The sequence below is a fragment of the Triticum dicoccoides genome, chromosome 3B (assembly GCF_002162155.2).
Source record: "Triticum dicoccoides isolate Atlit2015 ecotype Zavitan chromosome 3B, WEW_v2.0, whole genome shotgun sequence".
NCBI lineage: Eukaryota > Viridiplantae > Streptophyta > Magnoliopsida > Poales > Poaceae > Triticum > Triticum dicoccoides.
In genome coordinates this window covers 270581226-270594968 of record NC_041385.1, presented here as the reverse complement: position 1 = coordinate 270594968, position 13743 = coordinate 270581226, and positions in this window count along the sequence as shown.

Here is a 13743-nt window from a genome sequence, read left to right as displayed (position 1 = left end):
CCCCCCTTGGCACCCCTATATATAGTGGGGGAGAGGAGGGACTTCATACCTGAACGTCTCGGCCTTTGGTTGCCTCCTTCTCCCTCCCCAACACCTCATCCACCTCCATAGTGCTTAGCGAAGCTCTGCCGGAGTACTGCAGCTCCATCAACACCACGCCGTCGTGCTGCTGCTGGTGCCATCTCCCTCAACCTCTCCTCCCTCCCTTGCTGGATCAAGAAGGAGGAGACGTGGCTGTTCCGTACGTGTGTTGAACGCGGAGGTGCCGTCCGTTCGGCGCAGGTCATCGGTGATTTGGATCACGTCGAGTACGACTACATCATCACCTTGCAAGCTTCCGCACGCGATCTACAAGTGGTATGTAGATGCAAACTCTCTCCCTAGACTCGTTGCTTAGATGAACTCATAGATGGATCTTGGTGAAACCGTAGGAAAATTTTTAATTTTCTGCAACGTTCCCCAACAGTACCGGTCCACCCACATATCAAATTATCAAAGTACCGAACGCGAATCTTATGAACATGATGAAAACTGGCTTGACGATAATTCCCAATGTGTCCTCGGGAGCTCCTTTATCATTACTAGAATTTGTCCAGGCTTATCCTTTGCTACATAAAGGATTGGGCCACCTTGCTGCACTTTATTTACTTTATTTACTCATTGCTCGTTACTATTTATCTTATCACAAAACTATCTATCTCCTACAATTTCAGTGCTTGTAGAGAAAACCTTACTGAAAACCGCTTATCATTTCCTTCTGCTCCTCGTTGGGTTCGACACTCTTACTTATCGAAAGGACTACGATAGATCCCCTACACTAGTGGGTCATCAATACCTCATTCCTTATACAAAGAAATTATGCATGATATTGCACCTGCTAAGATAGAAGAAATCAATGTTATAATTAAGCTTGCCAATAGAGATACTATTTCACCAGTTGGGATTGTTAGAGATGTTGAAGTCTTGTGTGGGAAAGTTAAATATCCTACTAATTTTCTTGTTCTTGGGCTCCCCACAAGATGACTTTTGTCCCATTATATTTGGTAGACCCTTCTTGAATATTGTTAATGCTAAGATAGACTACAAAAAGGATATTGTTACGATTGGTTTAGGGGATATGTCTCATGACTTTAATTTTGCTAAATTTCGTAGACAACCCCATGATAAAGAATTGCCTAGTAAGGATGAAATTATTGGTCTTGCTTCTATTGCCGTGTCTCCTAATGATCCTTTAGAACAATATTTGCTAGACCATGAAAATGATATGTTTATGAATGAAAGAAGGGAGATAGATGAAGTATTCTTTAAACAGGGACCTATTTTGAAACACAACTTGCCTGTTGAAATTCTAGGGGATCGTCCACCACCCAAAGGTGATCCCGTTTTTGAGCTTAAACCACTACCTGATACTCTTAAATATGCTTATCTTGATGAAAACAAGATATATCCTGTTATTATTAGTGCTAATCTTTCAGAGCAGGAAGAGGAGAAATTATTGAAAACTCTGAAGAAGCACCGTGCTGCTATTGGATATACTCTTGATGGCCTTAAGGGCATTAGTCCCACTCTATGCTAACACAAAATAAAATTGGAGAAATACGCCAAACCAGTTGTTGATCACCAACGACGGTTAAATCTTAAGATGAAAGAAGTGGTAAGAAAAGAAATACTAAAGCTCCTGTAGACAGGTATAATTTATCCCGTTGCTCATAGTCAGTGGATAAGTCCTGTCCATTGTGTCCCTAAGAAGGGAGGTATTACTATCGTTCCTAATGATAAAGATGAATTGATCCCGCAAAGAATTGTTACAGGTTATAGGATGGTAATTGATTTCCATAAATTAAATAAAGCTACTAAAAAGGATCATTACCCTTTGCCTTTTATGGATCAAATGCTAGAAAGATTATCCAAACATACACATTTTGCTTTCTAGATGGTTACTCTAGTTTCTCTCAAATACCTGCGTCAAAAGAGGATCAAGAAAAGACCACTTTTACTTACCCTTTTGGTACTTTTTCTTATATAGATATGCCTTTTGGTGTATGTAATGCACCTGCTACCTTTCAAATATGCATGATAGCTATATTCTCTGACTTATGTGAAAAGATTGTTGAGGTTTTCATGGATGATTTCTCCGTTTATGGACCTTCTTTTGATGATTGCTTGAGCAACCTTGATCGAGTTTTGCAGAGATGTGAAGAAACTAATCTTGTCTTGAATTGGGAAAAATGCCACTTTATGGTTAATGAAGGCATTGTCTTGGGGCATAAAATTTCTGAAAGAGGTATTGAAGTTGATAAAGCCAAAGTTGATGCTATTGAAAAGATGCCGTGTCCTAAAGACATTAAAGGCATAAGAAGTTTCCTTGGTCATGCCGGGTTTTATAGGAGGTTTATTAAGGACTTCTCTAAAATTTCTAGGCCCCTGACTAATTTCTTACAAAAAGATATTCCTTTTGTCTTAGATGATGATTGTGTAGAAGCATTTGAAATACTTAAGAAATATTTCATTTCAGCACCTATTGTTCAGCCACCTGATTGGAATTTACCCTTTGAAATTATGTGCGATGCTAGTGATTATGCCGTAGGTGCTATTCTAGAACAAAGAGTTGATAAGAAACTAAATGTTATTCAATATGCTAGTAAAACTCTAGACAGTGCCAAGAGAAATTATGCTACTACTGAAAAAGAATTTTTAGCACTTGTATTTGCTTGTGATAATTTTAGACCTTATATCGTTGACTCTAAAGTAACTGCTCACACTGATCATGCTGCTATTAAATATCTTATGGAAAAGAAAGATGCTAAACCTAGACTTATTAGATGGGTTCTCCTACTACAAGAATTTGATTTGCATATTATTGATAGAAAGGGAGCTGAGAACCCCATTGCAAACAACTTGTCTAGGTTAGAGAATGTTCTTGATGACCCACTACCTATTGATGATAGCTTTCCTGACGAACAATTAGCTGTCATAAATGCTTCTCGTACTGCTCCATGGTATGCTGATTATACTAATTACATTGTTGCTAAATTTATACCACCTAGTTTCACGTACCAGCAAAAGAAAAAGTTTTTCTATGATTTAAGACATTACTTCTGGGATGACCCACACCATTATAAAGAAGGAGTAGATGGTGTTATTAGACGTTGTGTACCTGCGCATGAACAGGAACAGATCCTACGCAAGTGTCACTCCGAGGCTTATGGAGGATACCACGCTGGAGATAGAACTGCACATAAGGTATAGCAATCCGGTTTTTATTGGTCTACTCTTTTCAAAGATACCCACAAGTTTGTCTTGTCTTGCAATGAATGTCAAAGAATTGGTAATACTAGTAGACGTCAAGAAATGCCTATGAATTATTCTCTTGTTATTGAACCATTTGATGTTTGGAGCTTTGATTATATGGGATCGTTTCCTTCCTCTAATGGGTATACACATATTTTAGTTGCTGTTGATTACATTACTAAGTGGGTAGAAGCTATTCCAACTAGTAGTGCTGATCATAACACCTCTATTAAGATGCTTAAAGAAGTTATTTTTCCGAGGTTTGGAGTCCCTAGATACCTAATGACTCATGGTGGTTCACATTTTATTCATGGTGATTTTCGTAAAATGCTTGCTAAGTATGACGTTAATCATATAATTGCATCTCCTTGCCACCCACAATCTAGTGGCCAGGTAGAATTGAGTAATAGAGAGCTTAAATTAATTTTGCAAAAGACTGTTAATAGATCTAGAAAGAATTGGTCCAAGAAACATGATGATGCATCATGGGCTTATAGAACTGCATATAAAAATCCTATGGGTATGTCTCCATATAAATGGTTTATGGAAAAGCATGCCACTTACCTCTTGAACTAGAACATAAGGCATACTGGGCCATTAAAGAGCTCAATTATGATTTCAAACTTGCCGGTGAGAAGAGGTTATTTGACATTAGCTCACTTGATGAGTGGAGAACCCATGCCTATGAGAATGCCAAACTGTTTAAAGAAAAAGTTAAAAGATGGGATGACAAAAGGATACAAAAGCGCGAGTTTAATGTAGGTGACTATGTGTTGCTATTCAACTCTCGTTTAAGATTTTTTGCAGGAAAACTTCTCTCTAAATGGGAAGGGCCTTACGTTATCGAGGAGGTCTATCATTCCGGTGCCATAAAAATCAACAACTTCGAAGGCACAAATCCAAAGGTGGTGAACAGTCAAAGAATCAAACATTATATCTCAGGTAATCCAATAAATGTTGAAACTAATGTTATTGAAACTGTGACCCCAGAGGAATACATAAGGGACACTTTCCAGGACGTTCCAGACTCCAAAAAGGAATAGGTGTATGGTAGGGTAAGTAAACCGACTCCAAAACAAAATGAATGGCAATTTCTCTCTGTTTGGAATATTTAAGAAAATAGGAAAATAAGAAGTAGTCCGGGAAGGACACGAGGCGTCCACGAGGGTGGAGGGCGCGCCCTACCCCCTGGGCGCGCCCCCTACCTCGTGGGCACCTCGTTTGCTCTCCGGACTCCGTTTTCTTGCACGATACTTCTTTTTGTAGGTAAAAATTCATTATACAATCTCCCGAAGGTTTTGACCACCGTACCACGACGAAATCCTCTATTTTTGTTTTGAGTTGTTTCTGCCGCAGATTAGAGCAATATGTCGTCCCAGGATTCGGAGGGAGAGAGCTATGTGGCTGATTACCTTGCAGACCCTAAGGTCTATGGGGACTTGTAGCATTATGGTTGGACCACCGAGGAACAAGAAGACTACGAGCCTAAGGGAAAGGAGGATACGAGCTCAGATGAAGATGAAGTCCCATTACCTCAACCTGGGGACATGCATGTGGAGTTCAAAAAGTCAAGCCTCCCTGATAGAGCAAAGAAACCTAAGATCAAGTTTATCCCTTTTCGTCTCTTGTAGGAGAACAAATAGGAACTATGCAAAAGGATATTAAGCCTTGAGCAGAAGATTGATGATCTAAGGGAGCAAAATTCCATCCTCAAGCGCAAATTAAGGAAGAAGCCTACATCATCAACAACTCCATCATCATCACCTCCGAAGAAGGAGACATAACCACATGGGTATGGGCACTCCCCTTGGCAACTGCCAAGCTTGGGGGAGGTGCCCCGGTATCATATCACCATCACACTCCTATCTTTACCGTTTGTCTTAGTTTGACCCTTTTGGTAATATCTTGATCTAGTAGAATAAAGTTTTAGTATGATTTAGTTTTGAGTTTTGCTTTATGATCCTTCTATGTAATCGAGTCCGTGAGCTATATATAATAAAGATTAGTCTTGAGTCAAGGGCTTTGCTATCTTGCTATGATCTTGAGGGAATAAAAGAAAAAGAAAGAATAAAAAGAAATAAATAGATCATATGGATCTTATGGAGAGTAATGACTTCACATATTAAGAGTATGATGAATAAAAGTTGTTGAGAGTTGGCAAACATAGCTTTGGTCATCGTTGCAATTAATAGGAAGTAATAAAGAAAGAGAGGTTCTCACATATAAATATACTATCTTGGACATCTTTTATGATTGTGAGCACTCATTAAAATATGACATGCTAAAGAGTTGACGTTGGACAAGGAAAACAATGTAACGGGTTATGTTTTCTTATATCCAAAATAAAGTATATTGTCACGGATCATCCAACATGTTGAGCTTGCCTTTCCCTCTCATGCTATCCAAATTCTTTGCACCAAGTAGAGATACTACTTGTGCTTCCAAATATCCTTAAACCCAGCTTTGCCACGAGAGTCCACCATATCTACCCATGGATTAAGTAAGATCCTTCAAGTAAGTTGTCATTGTTGCAAGCAATGAAAATTGCTCTTTATATATGTATGATTTATTAGTGTGGGAGAAAATAAGCTTTATACGATCTTGTGATGTGGAAGAAATAAAAGCGACGGACTGCATAATAAAGGTCCATATCAAAAGTGGCAATATAAAGTGACATTCTTTTGCATTAAGATTTTGTGCATCCAACCCTAAAAGCACATGACAACCTCTGCTTCCCTCTGCGAAGGGCCTATCTTTTATTTTTGTCTTATACCTTCATACAATGGTCATGGTGATCTTCACCTTTCCTTTTTACATTTTATCCTTTGGCAAGCACATTGTGTTGGAAAGATCCTGATATATCAAGCCGTTTCATCACGTGTTCTAAAGTTAAAACAGTTCCATTAACCAAAAGAGGTGGTGGGCCAAACAAATCTAACATAGCATTATAAGCATCAAACGTATGGCTACTCAAGAAATAACCTTCGGCAACAGTATTAAGAACACATCTATTCCAAGGAGTGATGCCTACATAAAAATTGCGGAGAAGAACGGAAGTAGAAAGCTTCCTAGTAGATCTATTTTGAGCATTGCAAATTCTATGCCAAGCATCTTTTAAATTTTTTCACTCCCGTTGCTTAAAATTAAGAACTTCATGTTCGGGAGTGATAACAAGGATAGGAGGACTAGCCATAACGACAAGGTAAACGATCTAACACACGAGCAAATAGAAAAAGGGCAAGCGAAAAGAGAGGGAGATTGGGAAAAAGAGGGTGAATAAAACGGCAAGGGTGAAGTGGGGGAGAGGAAAATGAGAGGCAAATGGCAAATAATGTAAATGCGAGGGAGATGAGTTTGTGATGGGTACTTGGTATGTCTTGACTTGAGCGAAGACCTCCCCGGCAACGGCGCCAGAAATCCTTCTTGCTACGTCTTGAGCTTGCGTTGGTTTTCTTTGAAGAGGAAAGGGTGATGCAGCAATAGTAGCGTAAGTATTTCCCTTAGTTTTTGAGAACCAAGGTATCAATCCAGTAGGAGGCTCCTCAAAAGTCCCACGCACCTACACAAACAAACAAAGAACTTGCAACCAACGCAATAAAGGGGTTGTCAATCCCTTCACGGCCACTTGCAGAAGTGAGATCTAATAAAGATAGTATGATAAGATAAATATATTTTTGGTATTTTATAATATAGGTGCAAAAAGTAAAGATGCAAATAAAAGTAAATTGGAAGCAAATATGATAAGAGATAAACCCGGGGGCCATAGGTTTCACTAGTGGCTTCTCTCAAGATAGCATAAGTATTACGGTGGGTGAACAAATTACTGTCGAGCAATTGATAGAAAAGCGAATCATTATGAGATTATCTAGGCATGATCATGTATATAGGAATCACGTCCGTGACAAGTACACCGACTCCTGCCTGCATCTACTACAATTACTCCACACATCGACCGACTCCTGCCTGCATCTAGAGTATTAAGTTCATAAGAACAGAGTAACGCCTTAAGCAAGATGACATGATGTAGAGGGATAAACTCATGCAATATGATATAAACCCCATCCTTTTATCCTCGATGGCAACAATACAATACGTGCCTTGCAACCCTTTCTATCACTGGGTAAGGACACCGCAAGATTGAACCCAAAGCTAAGCACTTCTTCCATGGCAAGAAAGATCAATCTAGTAGGCCAAACCAAACTGATAATTTGGAGAGACTTGCAAAGATAACTCAATCATACATAAAAGAATTCAGAGGAGATTCAAATATTTCTCAGAGATAAACTTAATCATAAACCCACAATTCATCGGATCTCGACAAACACACCGCAAAAAGAGTTTACATCGAATAGATCTCCACAAAAGAGGGGGAGAACATTGTATTGAGATCCAAAAACAGAGAAGAAGCCATCTAGATAATAACTATGGACCCGAAGGTCTGTGGTAAACTACTCACAACTCATCGGAGGGGCTATGGTGTTGATGTAGAAGCCCTCCATGGTCGATTCCCCCTCCGGCAGAGCGCTGATGAAGGCTCCAAGATGGGATCTCGCGGATACAGAAGGTTACGGCGGTGGAAATTGTGTTTCGTTGGCCCCCTGGATGTTTTTGGGGTACGTAGGCTTATATAGGAGGAAGAAGTACGTGGGTGGCCACCCGAGGGGCCCACGAGACAGGGGCACCCTATGGGGGGGGGCGCCCTACCCTCTCGTGGCCGCCTCGGCTGCTTCTTGACTTGCACTCCAAGTCCTCTGGATCACATTCGTTCCAAAAATCACGCTCCTGAAGGTTTCATTCCATTTGGACTCCGTTTGATATTCCTTTTCTTCAAAATACTGAAATAGGCAAAAAAACAGCAATACAGGTTGGGCCTCCGGTTAGTAGGTTAGTCCCAAAAATGATATAAATGTGTAAAATAAAGCCCATAAACATCCAAAAGGGGTAATATAATAGCATGGAACAATCAAAAATTATAGATACGTTGGAGACGTATCAGCGTTGCAGCTCTCCCTCCTCACCCATGCAGTTCGCCCCCTGCACACTGCTGTTTGTTTTTGGTTGACAACGACTCTGTCCACAACACAGTGCAGTGCGCCCGACAGTGCAGCTCACTTCATCGGTGTTTTTTTGTTCAAATGCAGGTCACTTCGTCCACATCGCAGGTGCTTGGACGGGCGACCTGCAGTTCACCCAGCGGCCACCACGAGTCCGCGACGTCCTACATGCTGCAGTTTTGGGTTGATGTTGAATTGGTCGGCGCTGAAGGCCCTGTGCAGTCTAGTGTGGCGTCAGCATGTAGTACGAGCGGTGGCAAGGTAGCTCCTGTAGTTCCTGTACGCGGCGTGTGCGTTTTGTTTGCAGCCCATGTGCACGATGCATGCACGTCGCGTGTGTGTGTGTCAATGTTCTGTTCGCTGGAAAACTACAGAAGAAAAATGATCAATTTTTTAAGTTCACTTTCTTCTTGAATGTGTGAGAGAAAATGTAAAAATTTATTTGTGTGAGAGAGAAATGTCTTTCGCGCGATTCGTGTGTGAAGTTTTGTATGTATTCTTTTATTTGTAGAAAAGGTGTCTGGTTCATTTTGTGGTGGTTGGTGCTTCACTTTGCGAAAAAAGAGAAAAAAGTAATTCCCATCGGAAACAAAAACATCACAGGCACCACTTGGTAAACAGAAAAGTGCCTGGTATGTAAATTTATTAAGCTCACTTTGTAATCTCATGTGGCTCACCTCTCGATAGTTTTGCGGTCCAGTTACGCCCGACATGAAGCTCACTTTGTAATCTCACGCGTCTCACCTCTCGATAGTTTTGCGGTACACTTATGCCCGATGTGAAGCTCACTTTGTAATCTCATGCAGCTCACATTTCGATAGTTTTGCGGCCCACTTACGCCCGATGTGAAGCTCACTTCATAATCTCCTGCGGCTCATCTCTTGATAATTTGCGGTCCACTTACGCCTGATGTGAAGTGCACTCCACTTCCTCGTCCGTAAATGTACGCTTGAAAAGAGGAATAATGTAGTTTGCTTGTCCGTCTAATGCAGTGTGGGTTTCAGTCTGAAGCAGTGCGGTTTTCTGTGGGATGAAGGTCACTCATTGATTTGAGTGTCGCAAAAAACAGAGTATTCGTGTTTCGGTAATTTAAAGACCGCTCTTAAACCGTAAGGAATTAGAGATATTGTTCTACATGAAAAGGTTGCGTCTCGTTGATATCGTTCCAATGATGTATCATTTGCATCATTCTTGCGAGCGTTTTGAAAAAAATTACGAAAAAACGGCCGCTGCCACTCGTTGTCCGTCGCACGATTTTTGAAATTAACTTAAAACCGTAATTAATCTCAAAACATCTCAACATATGAAAGTTGCACCTCGTCTGGAGCTTTCCAACGGCGTATCATACGCCTCGTTTCAACAAGCAGTTAAAAAACTGGAGCGAAAACAGTACTGAAAATTTTAAAAAATTTGAAAAACAGAATTCCGCGATTTAGTAAATTTGAAACTGCTCTTAAACCGTAACGAATTAGAGAAAATAATATATATGAAAAAGATGCGCCTCAATGATATCTTTCCAACGGTGTATCATTTGCTTCATTCCAACGAGCGGTTTAGAAGAAATCGTGAAAAAACGCTTGCTGTCACTCGTCATGGGCCGCACCATTTTCAGAACTGCTCTTAAACCGTGTGGAATCTCGAAAACTGTTCAACATGTCGAAGTTGCACCTAATCCATAGCTTTTCAACGGTATATTACACACCTCGTTTCGATAAACGGTTAAAACTAGAGCGAAAACAGTACCGAAAAACAACGCGTGCATTTTTTTCTGACGGGAAGTTCACTCGTGCGAGTACTGCAGCACACTTGGTTCAAACAATGACGTGCACTTGCGTTGAGCGTGCAGTGCAGAAGTGTTATCAGAATAGTTATTTTGCTAATATTGGCAGAATAGACCGGCTGTATATATATATATATATATATCCAATTGGATGTAAGTTAGCATGAACTATTGTTGTTGACATTACCCTTGAGGTAAAAGGTTGGGAGACAACACTATAAGCCTCTATCTTTCTCTATGTCCGATTAAAACTTCATACCCATAAGTATTGCGTGAGTGTTAGCAATTGTGAAAGACTAAATGATAGTTGAGTATGTGGACTTGCTGAAAAGCTCTTATATTGACTCTTTCCGATGTTATGATAAATTGCAATTGCTTCAATGACCGAGATTATAGTTTGTTAGTTTCAATGAAGTTTCTGATTCATACTTGACATTGTGAATAGATTGTTACTTTAGTATAAGAAATCATATGACAATATTTATATATGTTGCTGTTATAAGAATGATCATGATGCCCTCATGTCCGCATTTTATTTTATTGACACCTCTATCTCAAAACATGTGGACATATTTTTCGTTACCGGCTTCCGCTTGAGGACAAACGAGGTCTAAGCTTGGGGGAGTTGATACGTCCATTTTTGCATCATGCTTTTATATCGATATTTATTGCATTATGGGTTGTTATTACACGTTATGTCACAATACTTATGCCTATTCTCTCTTATTTTACAAGGTTTACATGAAGAGGGAGAATGCCGGCAACTGGAATTCTGGACTGGAAAAGGAGCAAATATTAGAGACCTATTCTACACAGCTCCAAAAGTCCTGAAACTTCATGGAGGCAGTTTTTGAAATTAGTGAAAAATACTGTGCGAAGAAAATACCAGAGGGGGGCCACCCACCGTCCACGAGGGTGGAGGCGCGCCCTACCCCCCTAGGCGCGCCCCCTGCCTCGTGGGCCACCTGGCAGGCCTCCGGTGCCCATCTTTGGCTATATGAAGTCTTTTGCCCTGGAAAAAAACATAAGCAAGCTTTCGGGATGAAACACCACCGTCACGAGGCGGAACCTTGGCGGAACCAATCTAGGGCTCCAGCGGAGCTGTTCTGCTGGGGAAACATCCCTCCGGGAGGGGGAAATCGTCACCATCGTCATCACCATCGATCCTTTCATTAGGAGGGGGTCAATCTCCATCAACATCTTCACCAGCACCATCTCCTCTTAAACCCTAGTTCATCTCTTGTATCCGATCTTTGTCTCAACACCTCGGATTGGTACCTGTGGGTTGCTAATAGTGTTGATTACTCCTTGTAGTTTATGCTAGTTGGTTTATTCGGTGGAAGATTATATTTTCAGATCCTTAATGCATATTAATAACCCTCTGATTATGAACATGAATATTATTTGTGAGTAGTTACGTTTGTTCCTAGGATATGGGAGAAGTCTTGCTATAAGTAGTCATGTGAATTTGGTATTCGTTCGATATTTTGATGAGATGTATGTTGTCTTTCCTCTAGTGGTGTTATGTGAACGTCGACTACATGACACTTCACCATTGTTTGGGCCTAGAGGAAGGCATTGGGAAGTAATAAGTAGATGATGGGTTGCTAGAGTGACAGAAGCTTAAACCCTAGTTTATGCATTGCTTCGTAAGGGGCTGATTTGGATCCATATGTTTCATGCTATGGTTAGGTTTACCTTAATTCTTCTTTCGTAGTTGCGGATGCTTGCGAGAGTAGTTAATCATAAGTGGGATGCTTGTCCAAGGAAGGGCATCACCCAAGCACCGGTCCACCCACATATCAAATTATCAAAGTAACGAACGCGAATCATATGAGCATGATGAAAACTAGCTTGACGATAATTCCCATGTGTCCTCGGGAGCATTTTCCTTTATATAAGAGTTTGTCCAGGCTTGTCCTTTGCTACAAAAAAGGATTGGGCCATCTTGCTGCACCTTATATACTTTTGTTACTTGTTACCTGTTACGAATTACCTTATCACAAAACTATCTGTTACCGATAGTTTCAGTGCTTGCAGAGAATACCTTACTGAAAACCGCTTGTCATTTCCTTCTGCTCCTCATTGGGTTCGACACTCTTACTTATCGAAAGGACTACGATAGATCCCCTACACTTATGGGTCATCAAGCCTCATGGAGCCCAATCTACTGTGTTGATGTGAGTGATTGCAGGGGCACGGCGTGCCACACGGGTAGTCTGACCGAATCGTGTCTGTTGCGGACCCAATCGCAGATGGTTTCTGCATCAAACTCGTGTGCTGTTTATAAATTTGGCAAAAATAATAACGCGGGAAAGGGTCAGAACACGAACACACTTGCATGTGGACCAAATATATGTATGAAAAGGGTGGTTTGATGTTGAATACCCAATGCACAACTTTGATGTGGCACCTGTCGCACAAACTACACAGTGTTGCTAGTCAGCCACCCCCTATGAATCCCACTTCGTGTCGGCGGTAAGGGAATCCTAGCTACGAATGCATGCCCACAGATAGTTAGGTTTGAAATCTCACCCTACTGTAACACAAGACCTATAGGAGTCCATTATATATATTGTCAAACTTCCCCTTTCGCTTCCGGACAAAGGTGGACCATGTGACGACCCACAAATGTGTGTTTGTGGGAGATGGGTGAGACCACATACGAACCACCTGCGGGTGGCCCTATTAAGAAACAGTATAATGTAGCTACCTACAGCCATCCTCAGTGATCAGACATTGTCAGACACACGATCTTACTTATGAACGCTCCAGATCATTCTTTCCAACCTCAGCGTCCCTTGAGCCAAACGTTTTTGGGCTGTTGCTCCGCAGGCCAACCTCGGTGTCTCTCGTTAATCAGGCCGAAGAACTATGAAGCGCGTCCAGAAAACATGTATGTAGGCCTTACCTTTTCCTTCTCTTCCTCGCAAAATAGCCGGACTTCCCCGACCCCACAGAGGTTGCGAGTAGTGCGAAGTAGCCCACCCACACGTGCCGGGGGGAGGGCATCTCACCAGGACGTACTGTAACACGGACCAAACAGAGTCAATCTTGATCGTATAACCTCTCTCGCTCGTTGTTGGTCAAAGCGATGGACGTCCACAAGGCCCCGCAAAATGGGCTAGCTTGTCGCCGATAAACTCGCGACGGAGTACTGTCTGAAGACAAAACCCACTCTGTGCATGTGGCCCAATTATGTATATGGAAGTGGTGTGTGTGGTGTTTGAATACACAATGCACAAATTTGATGTGGCACCATGCTTTGGAACCATTAAATCCCCACACTGATCGAGGGTTCACGATGCATAGCATGCATGCGCTCAAACTTAATTAGGCCTAGAATGATCGACCTACTATACAGTGATACAAACAAAAGAAGAAGAATCCATCCTAGTAACCTTTCTCGTTCTCGTTGTCTGACCCCGACCGCATAGCAACAAGAGAAAAACTGCCTCCACCCACGAACTCTCCCCTCCACCCACTCCCTCCACCTCCTTCCTTCAGCCGGGGCCGCCCCCACCCCCACTCCACCCACCTCCCTCCACCTCGCCGCACCACCAACATCCTCCCCCACGCCACCGCCCCACCTTCCTCCATCACACCACACCACCACCA